The following is a 19713-nucleotide window of genomic DNA, read 5'->3' on the forward strand; positions in this document are numbered from 1 at the left end:
TGCCTGTGATCCCTCTCAACATCTCTTGTGGTGCAGCATGGCCACACACACTCACACTCAGCGTGCACTTTGGCCTGGCCTGAACTGTGTTTTAACAGAAATGCAGGAATTCTTCTGTGGGTGGGGGGGGGGGGGGGGGGGGGACTATTAATTTAAGGTTGAGTATTTAAAACAAGTCATTAAATATTCATATTTTTATATGTTCTATAAGGCTGATATGTCCAAATCCTTACCCTTAAAGCCATAACTTCCATTCAAATGCAATTTAAAATTACAGATCAACTGTAGAATGTTCACATCCCATACCATATAACACAGCAAATTAATTATTTGCTGTTATTTATAATTGCATACTAGTAAGCCTATTCACATCATACTGATAATTTATTAAACTAATCCAGGAGGAACATATTCAAATTAGAGTAAAATCTCTTGACAATTTTTCTTTTGTCCTATTAACTTCCTCCTCACACTTGAGTAATTTCACACAAGTCGGGGGTGCATTATTTCACATACTATGTCCTCTATGCCACCTAGACTAAAAACATGTGACAAGCATGAGATGCTTCTGCATTAAAATAACTGCAAAAGATTTTTAGAAAAACGTGAATTGTAAATAAGATCATTTTCTAAACCTGAATTCTTTCCCTCACAGTGTAGATCTCTCCTGAGTTTAACTTCTGAATCATGACCCAGAAAGTAAGCCACCCCCGCCCCGCCAACCCTCCATCACAGCAGCAAATCATTCCAGGAAGCTTCCACTGGAGGCCTTTCTAAATCCCTTCTCTCAGCACCACACATCCATCCACATACCTCGTAGAAAACATTTCGCAATGTTTGAGTGATTTCTCCACTGATCATGGTAAAAACACATGCACAACCATGCTCATAAATATCACTGTCTCCAAAGTCACATTTAAGAATACAACCACTCTTGCTATTCTCTGGATTAATATGCTTATCAGACACAATCATGCGCTCTACTGACTAAGAGCAGAATAATTTTATCTCTCTTATAACAGTCAACCTCAAACAAAGAAAGCAATCCACTTAATGAAGACAGATGCATAGTCTCGCACAGCCAGACTTTTGAGCATCGCCATAAAATTGGGTCCAGTTTGCAGCATATTCTGGACAGCAGGCATTAAATGTGACCCATCACAGTTGTTTCACATGCTGATTAGGAACGGATTTGTCTTAAATAGATTATATAATTAAAACTAACTTAAAGGGATATTTCCCCCCAAAATTATGGATTTTTTTTTCATAATTTACTCACCCTCATGTTTTTTCAAACCTGTATGAATTTCAGACTTCCAAAGTATTTAATTTTTTCCATAATATGGAGGTCAATGGCTACCAGCAACTATTTGGTCAAAATATCTTCTTTTGCTTTCAGCAAAGTTCAAGTTGAAGTTCATACAGGTTTGGAACAAATTCAGGGTGAGTAAACGATAGAATTTTCATTTTTAGGTGAACTCCACTTTGTAATCAGAAAAAAACATTAAAAATTTTGGGGTCTGAAAGATTGATGGATGGATGGATGGATTGATTGATTGATTGATTGATTTTCACCAAGGTTGCATTTCTTTGATCAAATAACACCTACTAATCTAGTCTTTAATGTTACATGATCCTTTAGAAATTGTTCTATTATACTGATTTGGTGCTCTAGTAATAACTTCCTCTTATCAATGTTAAAAAAGGTGTGCTGCTTTATTATTTTTGCGGAAACAGTGATACACTTTCAGGAGTCTTTGAATAGGAAGTTATTTTATTTGAAATATAAATATTTTGTAACATTATACATATCTTTGTCCTTAATTAATTATAATGTAATGTGTCCTTGCTAACTAAAAAAGTATTAATTTACAAATAAGTCTGCTGCCACTAACATGGAAAACATTATCATATCATGTGATTAGTCCTCAGAAACGCACACTATATCAGCCTTATAAACAAGCTGGACTGGTATCTGATTTCTACCAGCTCTTGCCAAATTTGTGAGCAATATGCATCAGATGGTCAGAAAATGGACTTTGGTCAGTCGGTGGGCCCGCCGTCTGAGGTTGAGACTGGAGACAGAGTAAATCAGTTGAAAGTCATAAGGGGGAGAGAGACAGTGGGAGAAGGGCAAATAAAGGTGAGCGCAATGAGAGAGGAACAAAAATTGGGGAGTAGATTTATGTTTCCACGGCTGCTGGAGTCCCAAGGAGCATTAGCTGAACTCATGAGCTGTAGACAGCTAATCTTTTGTTATGGGGAAATAAACACACAATGTTAGCCACCATTTTACAGCCGCTGATCCAAGGCAGATGATAAAAGATCCAGTGGGCCCAGACCACACGGCTTAATGACCCTGAGAGCAACACACAATTTATAGACTCCGGGTCCCCATCATCACTCCCTGCTACTAATTTATGTCGAGAAATGGAGCTGGACTCAATATAAGAGAAAACAATTTTAGAAAATGACTAAAAACTGCTTTTATAACATCAAGATCCCTTATACTCTCAGACTATGTATCCTAATATACAATAACAAGCTTGTCTTCATCGTTGTTTAGTTTGGTTGATTTATGAGACTCCGTCAAGAAGGAAAATTCCATGTAGCTGTGAACAGTTGCATCCTGTCATACAAAGAAATTAGTTTTGAGCACTGAATTAAGATGTATGTGATTACGCCATGCGAATGAGAGCCATTAAAACAATGAGTTTGATTAATTGCCATAGTCCTAAAATCTTCAACAAATCAATGTGTGGTGAGAATCCACTGGGAGGCACCTAATTCTTCCCGTTGTAATTGGGTCCAGCTACAATATTACGCCCCTAACTTCCAAAATCCACAAAGCCGGAACCCAAAACAAGCAACGCCACCTCTTCTCTCCCACAGAGACCAAAAACATCACAAGCATGGCTAGTTCTGTTAAGATATTCCAACTCTACACAGATGTTCTGCTTCTTTGCCTGGAGTGTTGTTAAATTGAACTTAATTGGTTTGCATTTGAGGAAACGGTTGTTCTGCAAGCAATACTTTAGTGAATTTTGTCATGGCTGCCTTGTGGCCGAGCTCTCTACCGTACGGCCCCTTCTGCCTGGTGTGAATGGCTCCTCTGTGTGACCAGCCAAGGATCTGCCAGGGGGACCCTCTCTTTGTTAGGTGAATGGGCACAGCTAGACCATCTTAAGGCACACTAATGTACCATAGCTGGACCACAAAGACCGCGTAGTAATTTGCCAAGCATAATAGCACGTCTTTAATTCGGCCGAGGGGGAACAGACCCTTAAAAGCGAGCTTACAGATGAGGAGTCCCATTCTAGTTCCTACTCTATTCATATCGTAAAAGGGCTTGTTTTCTTCCGGCTCATTGTCATCCCGAACCGAATGTCGGCAAACAACGATGGGTCGAAATTAAAACAACGCGGCGGCTCCTGGCCTCACTAAACAGGCCCAGAATACCATAAACATAAACAAAAAAAGAGCGTGTTCTCATAAAGGCACAATGATTCAGACTAGCTGCTAAAATTATGTCATTTAGCAGGATTAGGTCACTGGTGGATTATACTTTTGGGAGAGGTGCAATGTAAAGTATAAATACACATACAGTGCAGGAGGGAGGAAGTGCAATATTTACACAGTGCTTGGGGACAGAGAGGGCTGGAACCCTGACTGGCCCATTAGAGAACATGTTGAGTGGGAAAGTAGCCTTAGTGCTCAACATCCAGGTGTCTGGCAATTCGTTATCTTCAGTCCCCAGACAACCAATGTGTTCCTCGGCAAACGAAAGACAACTCCAGAAGGTGCTGGATGAATATTTAAAACCCACACAAGTCACATTTAACCCAAAGGTCAAAAGAAAAAAGAAAGAACTTAGAAAGTATTTAGACATCATGGTATGGTAGGGTCTATTATAAGGCCTTTATGCAGATTAAAATAAATAGGATAGGAGAAACTGTGAGGGGGCTACTTCATTCTCAAAATCTCAATGCCAAAAAAAAGGGGGAAAAAAGTCTCCTTGAAGTAATGTAAAAAAAAAATAAGATAGTGTATATAAATTATAAAATATTTATACAACACTGAACAAATTACAGGCATTATAATAAATGCAATGGATTATTATTAATCTGACACTACCATTCAAAAGTCAGTAAGTTTTTTATTGTTTTTTTAAAGAAGTCTCTTATGCTCACCAAGGTTGCATTTATTTGATCAAAAATACAGTAAATATTGTGCAATATTACCATTTAAAATAACTGTTTTCTATTTTAATATATGCTAAAATGCTATTTATTCCTGTGATGGCAATACTGAATTAAATTGCAAAGCAGTACTTTTTCATTTTTCTTTGATAAATAGAAAGTTTAAAAGCATTTATTTAAAATAAAAATCTTTGTTAATTTGATGCTTGCTAAATAAAAGTATGAATTTCTCTTATCTCTTAGTGGTTGGACATATATTTTTTCTTGCTGTCTTGGAAATACATGCTTTTTTTCACGAGATTTACCCTGCTATCACAATTATCTTGGCAAAGTTAAGAAGTCAAGCAACTACATCCTTGCTAATGACTGCGACTGCCTGTAGACATACATTTTCAGAAATTAATTTCAGTAAGGCTTCTTCATAGAACTTGTTACTTTCACACAGTCATACAAAATATATATTCAGAAGAAGTCTGAAACATGAAAAAGACCCTGGTGATTTGTCAAACACATCAACATGCAAGCTTTAATTAGCTTACAAACAGCCAATTATATATGTCAGCCTCTCTTACGGTTTCTTTTGAGGATGGGAAAAAAAGAGCCTCAGGCTGTGCCGCTCCACAAATGGCTGCAATGAAATTTTCAGCCCTTTCTCTTTGCCAGAACACTCCTTTTCAGAACACTCAATTTCTGACATAGAATAAAGGGATTTGACTTGAAAGGCTCCCTGACTTTGTCCACGGTCACAGAGACAGAGAAATAGAGAGCGAGGAGCGCCAGGGTGACAAAAACAAAAGACAAAAAGAGTAAGAAAGAGAATAGGAGGAAAATCTCAAACAGATTCTCCAGGAAGACTGGATATCTCCATTATGACTTGAGTTCCTGTTAAAGAAACCTGTACTCAAGTATGGAGCAGATGGTAGAAGTGGAACTTTGACTAGAGTCTTCCTCAAATTCACACAAAAAAAAATATCAAATGCATACTAAATACAAAGTTCTGAATGTTCTAAATTTTTAGATATTAGAAATCCCTAAAAAGTCATTGTAAAACAACTAAAGATGTTTTATGTTAACACAACAATTAAAAGATATTTGATTACTCAGTTTGGTCAAATCATTTATGTCTTGTTCTATGTTGCTTATGACTGGACACAAGCTTAGAAAAAGTTCCAGATCAGGCAAGGGCACCTGCACCCTGCTGATGGAAAAGGGTCAAACGTGAAGTACTTCTGAGGTTCTTTTGTTCCTCGTGTTTCATTCATTTCATTTGACTTGACTTGACTTGACTCATTCAGATAATTACATCTTTCAGAGTGTTTACAGCAAGGAGAAACCTACTTACAGAGGCATCACGATCATGTCATCTTTGAGGATGCGGGAATATTGCTGAAACAGGAACCAATCCTTCTGTAGCCTTTGGAGAGAAAATCAGAGGAAGCATATAAGTGTTTTTTTTTAGTGAAGCAAGAGAAGGAAGGCACATGTTACCCTACACTCATAAACAAACCACTAACCCTCTCAGTGGAATAGAAAACTCAGGCCCTGGAGCTCTGTTGAAAAGGAGATGCAAGTATGGCACGTAAGAAGGAGCACCAGCCACAGCTACTACACTGGGTTCCCATTTTTTGTATGCTGCACCCCTATGACCTACATTATTTACTTGAAGTACCCCCTGAGATTTTAAGTAATGCATTAGCAAGCACCGCAAATGACTGTTTCCAAAGAGGGTTTTCAAGCATTCTTACCACCCTTTCGAATCGCCCCATGTATACTACCGTTCCAAAGTTTAGGGTTGGGAAGATTTTTTTTATATATTTTTGAAAGAAGTCTGTTTTGCTCACCAAGGCTGCATTTATTTGATCAAAAGTGCAATAAAAACATTATTGTAATAATAATTTAAAATAACTCTTTTCTATTTTTAAGCATTTTAAAATCTAATTTATTCCTGTGATGAGAACTTAGAATTTTCAGCAGCCATTACTCCAGCCTTCTGTGTCACACAATCCTTCAAAAAATACAAAAATCTTTTAATATGCTCATTTGGTACACAAGAAGCATTCTTATTTTTTTCTTGAGCTCTACTCGTTCTTATTCAACTTTGCAATTAAATGTGCACTACAGCATCCCACAGCTTGGACAACAACCATCCCTATACTGATAAGAGCAAAGCCCGGTTGTTCAGAACTTAATTAAGATTAGGAAAAGCAAAGAGAGAGGACGCCCCACTTCATAAGCCTCTGCCAACCAGGCACAGGGGCTTTGTGCTCTCTTCGTCTCTGAGGATCTAGTAAAGGTTAGTTCAGCATTGTATAGAGCAAAGCAGAGAGCCAGAGTGAGACACTGGGCTAGAGTAATTAAGGAGTAAATAATGAAGCCTTTCAACGAACCCCTGCTCCTATGATCTGATTGACCGGCGTGCCAAGGCTGTGTTCGATAAATCAATTAACAACCACTGAGAGTTACTGCCTTAAAAGGTCACTGAAAAGGAGAAGTTTAAGCCACAGGCCGATCAACCTCAACATCCCCAGATTCTACAGGTGGTTTATCTTCTTAGGAAACTCTTTTTTATATGACTCGCAATTACACTGCTTTTTCCTGTCTGGACTTTTAAAATGAAATATCTCTTTTCCTTACATTTGTTTATGTCTTTATAAAAAACATGCAGGCTTGCAGCTGGCAGGGATGGATTATGGATCAAGTTGCCAATGAGGCCAGTGCCCAAGAGTCTCAGACTGCCACGGGCCTTCAAAGCCTCGGGACATGCTGTCCGAGATTGGAAAAGGAAGCTGAACCAGACTGAATATAGTGCAAACTGAACACTAGACCTCCAGAGCTATAAATAAAGTACAATCTGGCCCAATCCGGTCAATTTCTTTAATGGAACATAGCAAGATATCTTGAAAAATGTCTTGTGTTTTTTTAAATAACTTATTTTATGTTTCATAGGAGAAAGCAAGTCATACAGGTTTGGATGGAACAAGGGTGAGTGAATGACCATTTACATTTTGGGGAGAAATTTCCTTTTAAAAATAATATGAAAACTAACAGGATACCAGCAGAATTTTTAAAAGTCAAATTTAAGACCTGCACAAAAAACTAATACTGTATATCCATAAAGCGCTTACACTAAATTAAATGCCAGATACAGTTTATTACATTACTAAAGTACCAATAATATCCAGAAAAAATACTTTCTGCATAATGCAGAACTTATGTCTATGCTTTACTACTTCCAGATGCTCAATTAAAAAGATGAGGGCTAAATATGCATTCTACAAAATATGACGATGTTTACTTTATAGTGTTTATAATTTATCAACAGTAAACCATAAGCATTTGCTTGAAATAAATGCATGATATTTATTGACTGCGAACTGCTTTGAAACTGCAAACCTGTAGAATGTGCAACAATGCAACATTTGACTTTGAACTTACACCACTGATATTAATTTAATCACAGCTTTTTGATGTTTAATAATCACATCAGGGTGTATCACGATTTCGGTTTTCCCATCCCTTAAATTTAAAGGGGTCATATGATGCGATTTCAAGTTTTCCTTTCTCTTTGGAGTGTTACAAGCTGATTGTGCATAGATAAGATCCCTGAAGTTGCAAAGACTAAAGTCTCAAAACCAAAGAGATATTCTTTATCAAAGTTAAGACTCTGCCACGCCCCCCTAAAACCAGAATTAAATGTATCATTTTCTTTTTTGGTCCAGACCAAATAAAACCAAGAGAATTATACAACAAGCATCAACACACAAGAAATTTTATCAAATGTAATTTCAAACTTTGTAAAGTGAATTACATGAGAATGTTATTCTGGAATGAAAGGCATTGCATTATGTGCATTTCTTTAAAGAAGTTCCATTGAAACACCACTAAAGTGTTATTCTATCAAACCACTAGAATACACCAAATACACAAAATAATGATCTTTAAAAAAGCATCATATGACCCCTTTAAGACTTCTTAAAATGATAATTAAGATGAGGTAATTATCCCATTTAAGATATTTAAAACTGTTCATGGCGTGTTTACACTTGGCAGGCATTAAAATGAACTCTAGTGTGATTGCTCTGTTAGTGCAGTTCATTTTAATAAGTCATGTTGCCCACTACAGTTGTGTGCAATGAAGGAATTCCTGGCGCAGTTTTGACTCCTACACATTTTCTAAACTCTTCGAGAGATACTACCATAAGTACACACATACAACGAATGCATTCAGCCCAGAACACAGCATTGTTTTGGATGTTCGGTAAGTTCACAAAATATACCTCTGTCTAATCAGGTTTTGAATGTATTCTTATACCTTTTGTTTTGCATCTTTAGGTTTGGCGTTAAAAATCACACGGTGAATGCCAAGCAAACCAGAACTAAATGTATCATTTTCTTTTTTGGTCCAGACCAAATAAAACCAAGAGAATTATACAACAAGCATCAACACACAAGAAATTTGATCAAATGTAATTTCAGACTTTGTAAAGTGAATTACATGAGAATGTTATTCTGGAATGAAAGGCATTGCATTATGTGCATTTCTTTAAAGAATTTCCATTGAAACACCACTAAAGTGTTATTCTATCAAACCACTAGAGATCCCTCAGGACATATGAGTAATCGCGGTTAATTATATGCGATGAGCTTTGTTCAATGGTCTTACTTTACATGTTGGTAAGATACCGTTTCTGGCCCTATTAAGCTTTGAAGTGAAACAGAATTTATACAGGTATATGTGTGGCTACACAAAACCGCACTCAACTTCTTGCATATTTCTCAAAAGCCTTCTTTTCAGGCTTTCCAACTTGAGCCACTATTTGCTTTGCAATTAATATTGGTTTTCATATAGGTAAATATAAATTGCAAGGCATGAACCGAACAACAGAGTCAATAACATCTGAGGGAAGTGGTAATATATCACAACTACACTGACAGGAAAATTATATACCCATATGTTTGAATTACACAAGACATTCCTCAGTAGATAAATGCATGGATTCAAAGTGAGCATGTCTTAGGAGGATATATTAAGTAATATATGTGTGACTGAGGAATTTAAGATTCCTGACAATGAACGGGCAATCAATTCTGCACTAAATTTTGAACAGGAATATGACAGACTGCACGACCACATAAAGCGAAGCACGCAAAAACTGGATTTTGCATAAAGGTACATTGGAATTGCTTGAGCTTTGTGGAGCACCTAAATGACTAAATAAAAGTCTCAATTGTAGTCTCCAGCGCCCGTCTGTGACGCTACATCAAACATCAGCGACATCAAAAGCCGAGATCACAGCAGAGCTTCTACAGCACTCAATGCCTGGTGCCATCAAAAGTTCACCAATCTCAGTTTATGCCAAATAACTTGCTTCATCTCATTGTTGGAGTTCTAAGCTAATGAACACACTGGAACTTTTCTATAATGAAACTGAATTAAAGTCAATGGATGAAGTGCCAATCCTGTGAGTAATTACTGCCAGTCAGATGAATCACAAAGCCACAGAATGTGCTCCCTCTCCTGATGGTCAACAGGGTGATTAATGATTCAGAGTAAACCTCTCGCTTTAATGAGATCATTACCGAAAACAAATAACCCCTGGATGGGCGACCTAACTGTCTTTTTTCAAAGCGTCTGGGGCACACACTTAGTTTACTAACTTAATGCAAACACGTTAACCCATCTATCATTTCTCAATATGACTGTATGAGCTCTTTGAAATATTATAAACTCAATGAATGAGCTCTATACAGGCACTGAATACAACAACACATCACTCAATACAATCTAATACATGCAATACTCTAATTAGTTCATTTAGGCATCTGCCCGGATGATTAAGTTACTTTATGGTTAAATAAACAAGTAAAAAAAAATGTTTTTAATTCATTTGAGCAACATCTTGCAGCTCTAACAGACTGGTTACCCACTGAAGCCAAGCAGAGCTGCGCTTGGCCTTTATTTCGATGGGAGATCTTCTGGGTAAACTAAAGTTGCTGGAAGAGGTGTTAGTGAGGCCAGCAGGGAGTGCTTTTCCTGTGAACTGTGTGGGTGCAAAACCAGGCCAAATTTACCCCATGGCCCCCCTCCTCTTAATAATCCTAGCTACAAATTGGCTGCATCACATTCATCTCCAAACACTGGTGTGGTGAGCTGTTGCCACATCATCTAGATTCTGTACACTGCTGGTGTTGATTTTCTTGAGTGCTGCGAGTTCCTTTTTTACTGTCTGAAATCTTGAAAAAATTCTAATCACCTGAAGCAAAAATATTTATATAATGTACTCGGATACAGAGAAGTAAATTAATTTATTCAATTCAATTCAATTAAAGTTTATTTGTATAGAGCTTTTTAGATACAAATCGTTGCAAAGCAACTTTACAGCAAATTAAGTTTCTATAATATTTAGTAGTAGCTTATCAGTGGTGACTGTCAGTTAATGTACATATGGCAGAAATGTACGGAAAAATCAATTAAAGATGTAATCAAACAGACGATGAACATTATTAACAGCAATTATTATATGATGCAATCAAACTAATAGCAAAATGTGGTAGTTCTATATGTTGTTTCATGGATTTTATAGAATTTATTGATCGCAAAGTATTGTTATTCATCTGATCATGTGATCTTAACATCACTATCACCATGAGGTTAATCTTCTTAATGTTTAAACAAAAAATGAAATACACAAACATACAAATACATATGCATACAGGCACTAACATTCAAAAATTAGGGGTTGGTAAGATTTTCTTTTGAAAGAAATTCATACTTTTATTCAGCAAGGAATGCATTAAATTGATAAAAAAGTGAAGACCTTTAAAAAAAATAAATCTTTCAAATAAATACTGCTCTTTTGAACTTTCTATTCATCAAAGAATGCTAAAAAAAAGAATCAAGGATTCCACAAAACATTTAGAAAGCACGACAATTTCAACATTAATAATAATAAGAAATGTTTCCGGAGCAGCAAATCAGCATATTAGAATGATTTCTGAAGGATCATGTGACACTGAAGACTGGAGTAATGATGCTGAAAACTCAGCTTTGCCATCACAGGATGATAAACACTGGTGCAGCATTGGTGAGCATAAGAGACTTCTTTCATAAACATTAAAAAATCTTACCAATCCCAAACTTTTGGGAAATAAACTTGATCTCAGTCATGTTGTTGAGACAGTCTCTCCCTAACAAATACATTACAATGACCTCTGGTTGCTTTCTACACCCAACATGATTGTTCTCGGTTTCTCTCCTATCACAGTGGGCTGGACGGAGCAGTATAGTGCGCTCCGAATGTTACTGTGGCAGGAAACTGCAGCAGCAGAGGGAGGGACTGATCAGCAGCATCTCTATCAATGTCATAATTAAGACGTCAGAGGGCAGATGTAAAGAGGAGAGATAATTGACGTAGGATCAAACGTACACTCGCTCACAGATAAATGTCTGTGAGGTCTAGCATTCATTAGTGGCAGAGATACAAAATAGATAAGCAACACATTTGGAGATAGTGACTGGAGGGTTTGAGGATCTGCTTTTGAACATAAGCAGTGCGAGACGAGCCACACATTCAGTTGCCGCTTTTTCTTCTCCTGTTCAAATGGCTAATAACAACACCAAAGCAGCACGTACTATGTATGTAGGTTCCAGACGGATATCTACGGAATTTGAGACACATGCTTTTCCAGTGTCTCGTGGCATGAGCACCACATATGTAATAGTTGTTAAGTTAAAAATAGTCAAACTTTTCAGAAGTAACGCAACAGATTAAATTTCAGTTTTAAAACTGAAAACCTACTGATCAAATACATTAGCATTCAAAACAGTACGTTTACACAGAAATAGAAATCTGCATATCTGTTTTCAACATTGATAATAATAAGAAATGTTTCTTGAGCACCAAATCAGCATATTAGAATGATTCTGAAAGGCCATGTGACACTGAAGAAATTCAGCTTTGCCATCACAAGAATAAATTACATCTGACAACATATCAAAATATGTTGATCAAAAAAATGCAGTGTTGGTGAGCAAACGTGATGTTTTTCAAAAACAACAACAAAATTGGGTAGTTTTTCTGGTTAACATTAGCGTAGACCAGCCTTCAAATTCATTCTGGTCTACACTTGTCTTCTCAGTAGGGAACCGCTGTCACACTTTGAATAAGACATTGTTTGAAAAGGCAAAATAAAGAATTGATGTTGCAGCTGAAACAATTCTGACAACTGATCTGATATTCCACAAGGACTTATTTAACTGTCAACACTGCCAACATCAGAACTGGGACTGTTAACAAACACTTCCAGTATAATAAAAATAATGTTTCACTCCAAATGTTTTAATGCAAGTCATTTACAGCCACATTTCTGGTTATTAAATCTGTCTCTCAAAGCTTGATCCATCCTATTCATTACATAAAAAGGAGCTCTTCAGGGATAGTTCAAAAACCCACATTTACAGTAGTGTAAAAGTAGTGTAACCCATATACACTACTTTTCTCATGGTGACGATGTAAATCTATCTCAAAGACACGTGACTTAAAAAAAAAACATATCTTACATTGGCATTGAATTCACTTCTATTGACAGTGACACCACCTTCTAAGAGAGAGAGGAGAAAGAAAAAAAGACTAAACACAGCATAACGGCAGCACAAATTGGCCGTCTACGCTTAACAAGCTTCTATTTTATGTCTTGTTTATTCCACTCACAGTACAGTGGCAGCAGTTCTGTCATTTTACACACCCTAATAAATAGAAGCACGCTTTTGAAGTCAAAGCCTGGGCTGCCGCTACATTGTAAACTGCTGAGGGCTGCCGGGCTCAGCGCCAACTAAGATGCAAAAAGACATGTTTACTGTTAACAGTTGGAGGGAGATGGGTATTTGGTGGGGGGGACATGTGAAGTTGGCTCATGTTAGCTCAGCATTGGATCTAATCCTCCAAGTATCAGCTCTGCGTGCCTACAGGATGAGCAGACCACCCTAGGCCAGATGAAATGGAACTGGTACTACAGGGGGTACAGAGTCTGATGAGGTGGCCCTTAAGCTTCTTTCACATGAAGGCGTGAGAAATTGAAGACTTCAATTACATTGGTTCCATACATGTTCCCAATCGGTGGGTCTTGACCTGAAAAAGGGCTTGCAGGCCTGGGGAAATATAGGTAAATGATAAAATAATAGAATGCAACCAGTCATATAATAATGCATAATTCAAGGTCTAGTTCACCCAAAAGTGAAAGAAATTTCAGCCTCATGTTGTTGTAAACCTGTATGACTTTCTCTCTTCTGTGGAACACTAAAGAACTGTTTTGAGTTTTTTTTAACAGTTTAAATCAGTGGGGAGAAATGTTGTTTGGTACCCAATGTTCTTCAAAATATCTTATTCAAGTTCTACAGAAGAAAAAAAGTGACTAAATAATGACAGAACGTTCATTTTTGGTACAGTGCTGGATTTGACGTCTGGAGAAGTTGAGACACACTAGTATAGAAGACCTTCTGCAAACTTCTATTCTCAGTTTATGAATCTAAAGGCATATGTATTTATCCATAATATCAGGCTGGATAAAGCTGGCGAACTGATTATGTAAGCAGCTCGATGGAGTTTTATTGGTGATCTGAATAACATTCAACTCACATTGATCAATGGGGTCAATATAGTCGTAAAAGACAGACGAGGTACGTCTGATATCAAAAAGTAAATAAATACAGATGGTGAAACGAATGGAAACCTTTTCATGTGTGTTTGCTGCATTTCTTTTAAATCATAAAGAAAATCGAATACCAAGATGGCTCTGAAGGTCCTATAATGCATTATTTACACACACCACATTGATTTTTTTTTTTAATTGGTTGCATTGGTTGTACTCTAGGGACATATTGCCTGGATTCACTGATCGACTGAACTGGTTATCCACTGCTCTTCTATCCACCTCTATGTGTGCCTTTGTTGTTCAGAGCCCTCAAACCCTCTAAAACTTTAAAAACTCCCCTCTTGGGAAGCTTTCAATGAGGGACCTTGTCCAAGGCCTAGCACACTACTGTTAGAAGGGGAGGTCTGTAAGAAGACATATTTACTTTAAAACATCAAACATTTTGCCTGCCTGATTCACACAAGTCTGCTACTATGGCACTTTCTTCCTAGGATGTGTTCCTGTGCTTGCCACCTTTCCTTAAGGCAAGAAGCAAGTCAGGGTGTCAGGGCTAGCACTTTAGGTTGCAAATTAGTGAGCTACAGAGAATTAATGGTAAAGAAAGAAAAAAATCTCAAAATATCTTGCTTCTCTTACATGACTGCAATGACAAGATTGGTATTCACTAGCCTTTCATCCATCCATTCCTGACTGTTTTGACACTGGTTATGTTCAGACTCTCTATACTCTATCCTGCATACTAGGAATGTCCTTGAAGCTAAATACATTATTTGGAAAGTTATGAATTATGACTTCCAAATATTAGAAAATATAATGGTTAGACTGATTATAAAACAAACAATAATAAAGTAGTATTTATATATATATTTATTTATTTATTTATGAACTATTTTCAACCGTTAACAGAACACTTTATACAATTAAGGTTATAACTTTTCCCTCATAATGACAGTTACTGCCAGAATAATTAAACAAAATAAAATAAAATTACAAAATAAGAACGATTAAGTAGTATTTTTAAGGAGCATAACTAAAATGAATGCAGATGTGATTCTGTAAATTGTGACTAATGTGTGAATTTTATGGTGATTTTAAGTTCAAATCAGATGGCCATTTTCCCACATTTCTTTTTTCAGCTTTATTTTACATAAATGTCATAATAAAAAAGAAGAAATAATTTCATAAATTACACAAGGTATTTTTGCAATATATTGTATGTAAAATAAAAAGGAAAACAGGCTTTTCATTTAGTTTTGACGCACTTTTATATAAATAAACAGATCATTGTCACTACAGCAACTCTATCTATCTATCCGTCCGTCCGTCTGTCTGTCTTCACTGCACACCCCAATGCCTACTATATAAATATAGCATATCAAACAGTATGCAGCACGCAACATGACTAAAGCAAAATGTGGACTGACTGACTGACATACATGCTAGCAAGACAAGCTGTACCAAGAAAACTGAAGGAATTTTCAGATGGGTCACATGAGAATAAGCCAAATGTCTAAGGACTGCTGTGAGCTGCTCTTGACTAATGGCAAAACAAGGACAAAGTCATCCATCTAAGTTTATAGATTTTTAACTGAAATCCCCATTACAGGTTATCTCGAGTGAATTAAGAAAAGCCATTTAGCAGAAAACCATCCCAGCCCAAGGATAATATTCAGATCCTGACATTACTCATTACCCTGCAAGGACACAGAAGTGAAAGTTGGAAGTCTGGACAGAGTCACCTAAGTGTTCTCCCTCTTTGCTATTTCCAAAAAACTAGCAGCAAAAGCTGAGCCTTCAGATTCCCTACACAGTTAACTCACCATTATTACTCATAAATCTGCATAAAAAAACGTAACTATTTATTGATGATGAGTGCTGGATTTGATTAGCATTACTCATGGAGACAGGGTGGTCCCTGGATGTTCTATGTTGATCTGGACTGGACATTAATCACTGTCGAACAAGGTTCTGTCTGTCGATGTGTTTGAGATGGACCTTTGTGCCCTGACCGAGAGCTACTTCTTATCACTATAGAAACAGCAACCAACCACAATACATACAGGCTAGGCTAGACTAGAAAATAAGTTCTTAGTGCTAAAAGTATAGACTATACAATGGACAAAGTTGGAGGCCAATGTTACAGCACAAATATAAGTGTAGTCTTTTAGGTATGAACTTAATATAAGTCTATTTCTGTTAGAAGCATCTGTGATACGCTTAAACACTTCTTGACTCAAGATAAGGTCAAATATGACTCACTTTCCCCACGGCTATGGAAACCTAGTCTGATCTTCTTTTTTTCCCTCAAGGGGGCAATTTATAGACCTTTAAGGGGTGTAAGACAAATTGGATCAACGTCTGGAAGAAAGGCAAGGCCCCAAGAGGAAGATCACTTCAGGTCAGAGAGATAAGAGGCTCGATCCACGGCATGAATCTTGAATGCACCTGATGCGTAACTCTGGTGGCTTTTTCCATTCTAAGGCCTTTTGTTCATCCACCTTGCTGTATTCAAAAGTGACTGAAAGCAAAGGGAAATTAATTATCTAATTTTACAGCCAGAGTTTACATGGTGTGTCATTCTGGATCTGAAAGGCATTCCATTCAAATCTACATTTTGGAAATGTGCCAGGCTTTTGTGCCCTTTTTGAATTACCTATCAAAATTCAATATCAGAGTTCATACACTTCTGAAAATGACTTTCAGCCAGAGGTTGAAAGAAAGAATTGTCAAACTAAATAATAACCAGTTCTTTTATTCAGCCAAGGTGAATGAAATTGATTTCTCTGTTTCTTTTAGAGGTTGTGATAAAAAAATCAGGTGTGCAAACACATCCAGTGATTCTCAGTGGACTGTCAGTGACAATGAGAGGAAGGCACTGAAATTATAATTTACCATATGATTTAACTTTAAAACACCACAATTTATTTCATCAAAACCATTTAGCATAATGTTTTTCTGTAACAATATTTCTAGACTCAATTTTTGAACCAAACGACCAGATCCACTAAATGAATTGGACCTCGAATGCTTAAATATGAGACATTCTAGGAGAACATTCTATTATCACCTGATTTTAAACAGTGATGTAGCATTTTGTCACACTACTTGGAAAAAACACTGTTACTGGAAAAGCTACACTATTTCAAAAACACTTGAACTACGGTGAATCTGTTGTATTGAACAGTATTTTATTTACACTAATGCTGGACCATCCTCCAGATGGAAGCAAATTTTTGCTTGAGAGTGAAAAAAGTTAAGCTGACATTTGACATCTCAAAGTCATGACTTTCTAACTCACAATGTAATTTTATGTCTTATTTTAAACTTTCTCACAGTTACCAGCTTTATTTTTCACTCAGAGTTGGAAATATCTTCCTATCTATGGGGTAACACAGATCATTTGACTGCAAATTGCTCATTCACCTTTCTCCAACAGAAATAAATGAGTGGTATTATAACTAGACCATTTTACCTTGTGAAAACAGAACATGAACATTTTAGGGTAGATAGCAAAGTGCCTCAGACCTGGGGTATTAAATCACTAGAATGGGGACAATGTTCCCACCATGCTCCACAAAAGCACTAACACCCATCTCCCATAGTTGTGCAGGGTCACCCATTGCACTGAATGGGCCCCCTTTCTCCAGCTTTTGGGGGCTTCACCAACAACACCATCAATGGGTATAGTGTTCCTCCCCCACAATAGGCAAATCAACTGTGGGAGCATTTTGGTCTCTACCCTTTTCCCTGTCTCCTCATTGAAGCCTCCTTCGACCGAACAATACCAAAGAAAAGATGCATGCCTTCACGTCTGCTTACATACAACTGCATTCCTCCCTTGACAGCGGGGCGGAGAAAACCAGCTTTACAAATATTAAAATGACAATCCACCGTTCACTATGACAAACGACAAACAAATAACTCAAGTTCTCAAACTGGAAGCATTTGCATCTAGACATATTTTCTGTTTATTAAAGACATTTTGCCACTTGTCTCTCTGGCTTCGGGAGCTGATGAGAACTCTTGAGAGAAAACTTCAGTCTGCTAAGGGACACGATTTCTCAATTGCGAAAAAGGTGGGATTAAGGAAGTATAGCGTTCGTTTAATTAGAACCCACAAGAGTGAGCAATGCGTCTCGCTTGATTTGTGTAGAAACATCTCCATGACAACATAGGGCATAATTGTCGGTTCCAAGGCTTAATTGTTTGTTGTATTTCAGCTGCCGTCTGTCTGAAAGACATTCGGCAAAAAAAATCAAGAAACACGTTGACAAGATAAGACTCCAGACAAATTGAGCACCTTCAATCACATCAAGTATTAATTAGGGCTGCAGACAGTGAGCAGCTCAGCCGTATCACAGATCACATTTCACAGACCGAGTAGCGCTCAGCCATCCATCCACACCAGGTTTCTGACATTCAGAATGGTTGCACTACGGTCAGTTGCACATTTGAAAACAATATGTAGCCACGTATTATCAAAAATGAACAGACCAAGACGATAATCCATCAGCATGATTTGTTTTTCCATTGAGCTCCAGTTGAACTGTTTGGGGAATACATTTAATTCAACAAACCCCACCATCCCTTCCCCCTCAACAAACAAAAGATAGCAGGGCTTTCCTACAATATTCTTGAGAAGCAGCCAAAGGCCACCAAACTCGTTCTGTTCCACCCCTTGATAGCAAGAATAATAATGAAGCGATTCATGAAAAGCAACAATTCACACCAATCAGGGGATCAAAATAGAGAACAACACAAAAACCTTTATTCCCTTTCAAAGACTGCCTGGGAACGCCATCTAAGTTTCCTCTTTCAGAACCAGCGGCACCACAGGTTCAGGATGTGTCGCATTTCCGCCAGACAAGCCACTGGGGCTAAACTATGATAATTCTTTGAATAGTCAAGTTAATTATGGCTCTGACTCTCTCTTTCATTTTCTCTCTCTATATATTTCATATTTTTTACTTGCAAAAATCTTTTTTTTTTTTTTTTGTGGTGTGAGACATTTTTATGGAATGGCAGACAGAAAACCCTATTACCTAATACTATATCTTATATCAGCGTGTCACTTAATGACAGTCATTGTAAACAGCAAAAAAGAATATGACTGTGGTCTACTCAAATTCTTTAATTAGCCAACATAGTGTCTTTGAGGTGCTTTCTGCTTGGCAATCATTTTGCACATACAGTGGTGTGAAAAGGTTTTTGCCCCCTTCCTGATACTATATCTTATATCAGCGTGTCACTTAATGACAGTCATTGTAAACAGCAAAAAAGAATATGACTGTGGTCTACTCAAATTCTTTAATTAGCCAACATAGTGTCTTTGAGGTGCTTTCTGCTTGGCAATCATTTTGCACATACAGTGGTGTGAAAAGGTTTTTGCCCCCTTCCTGGTTTTTTTTACATTTTTTGCATATTTGTCACACTTAAAAGATTCAGATCATCAAACAAATTGTAATATTACACAAAGATAATGCAAGTAAATGCAAAATGCAGTTTTTAAATGATGGTTTCATTTATTAAGGGAAAAAAAGCTGTCCAAACCTACGTGGCCCTACGTGAAAAATTAATTGCCCCCTCCTGTTAAATCATGAAAGAACTGCAATTAACCACATTATTTTAGAAAGCTGAGTTAAATTTCACTAGCCACACCCAGGCCTGATTACTGCCAGACCTGTTGAATCAAGAAATCACTTAAATAGAATCTGTCTGACAAAGTGAAGCATGCTTAAATAGCAACACATAATGCCGCGATCTAAAGAAATTCAAGAACCGATGAGAATCAAAACAGTTGACATGTATCAGTCTGGAAAGGGTTATAAAGCCATTTCTAAGGCTTTGGGACTCCAGCGAACCA

At 37.2% G+C, this 19713-nt stretch overlaps 1 protein-coding gene across 1 annotated transcript in view; it reads right to left on the reverse strand.

Moving 5' to 3' along the window:
• Positions 1-19713, reverse strand: part of LOC107555899 (uncharacterized) — a 68877-nt gene that overhangs the window by 35040 nt on the left and 14124 nt on the right. The gene's annotated exons all lie outside the window — the stretch shown is intronic.

This window comes from Sinocyclocheilus grahami, unplaced genomic scaffold (genome assembly GCF_001515645.1).
Source record: "Sinocyclocheilus grahami isolate Dianchi unplaced genomic scaffold, SAMN03320097.WGS_v1.1 scaffold549.1, whole genome shotgun sequence".
NCBI lineage: Eukaryota > Metazoa > Chordata > Actinopteri > Cypriniformes > Cyprinidae > Sinocyclocheilus > Sinocyclocheilus grahami.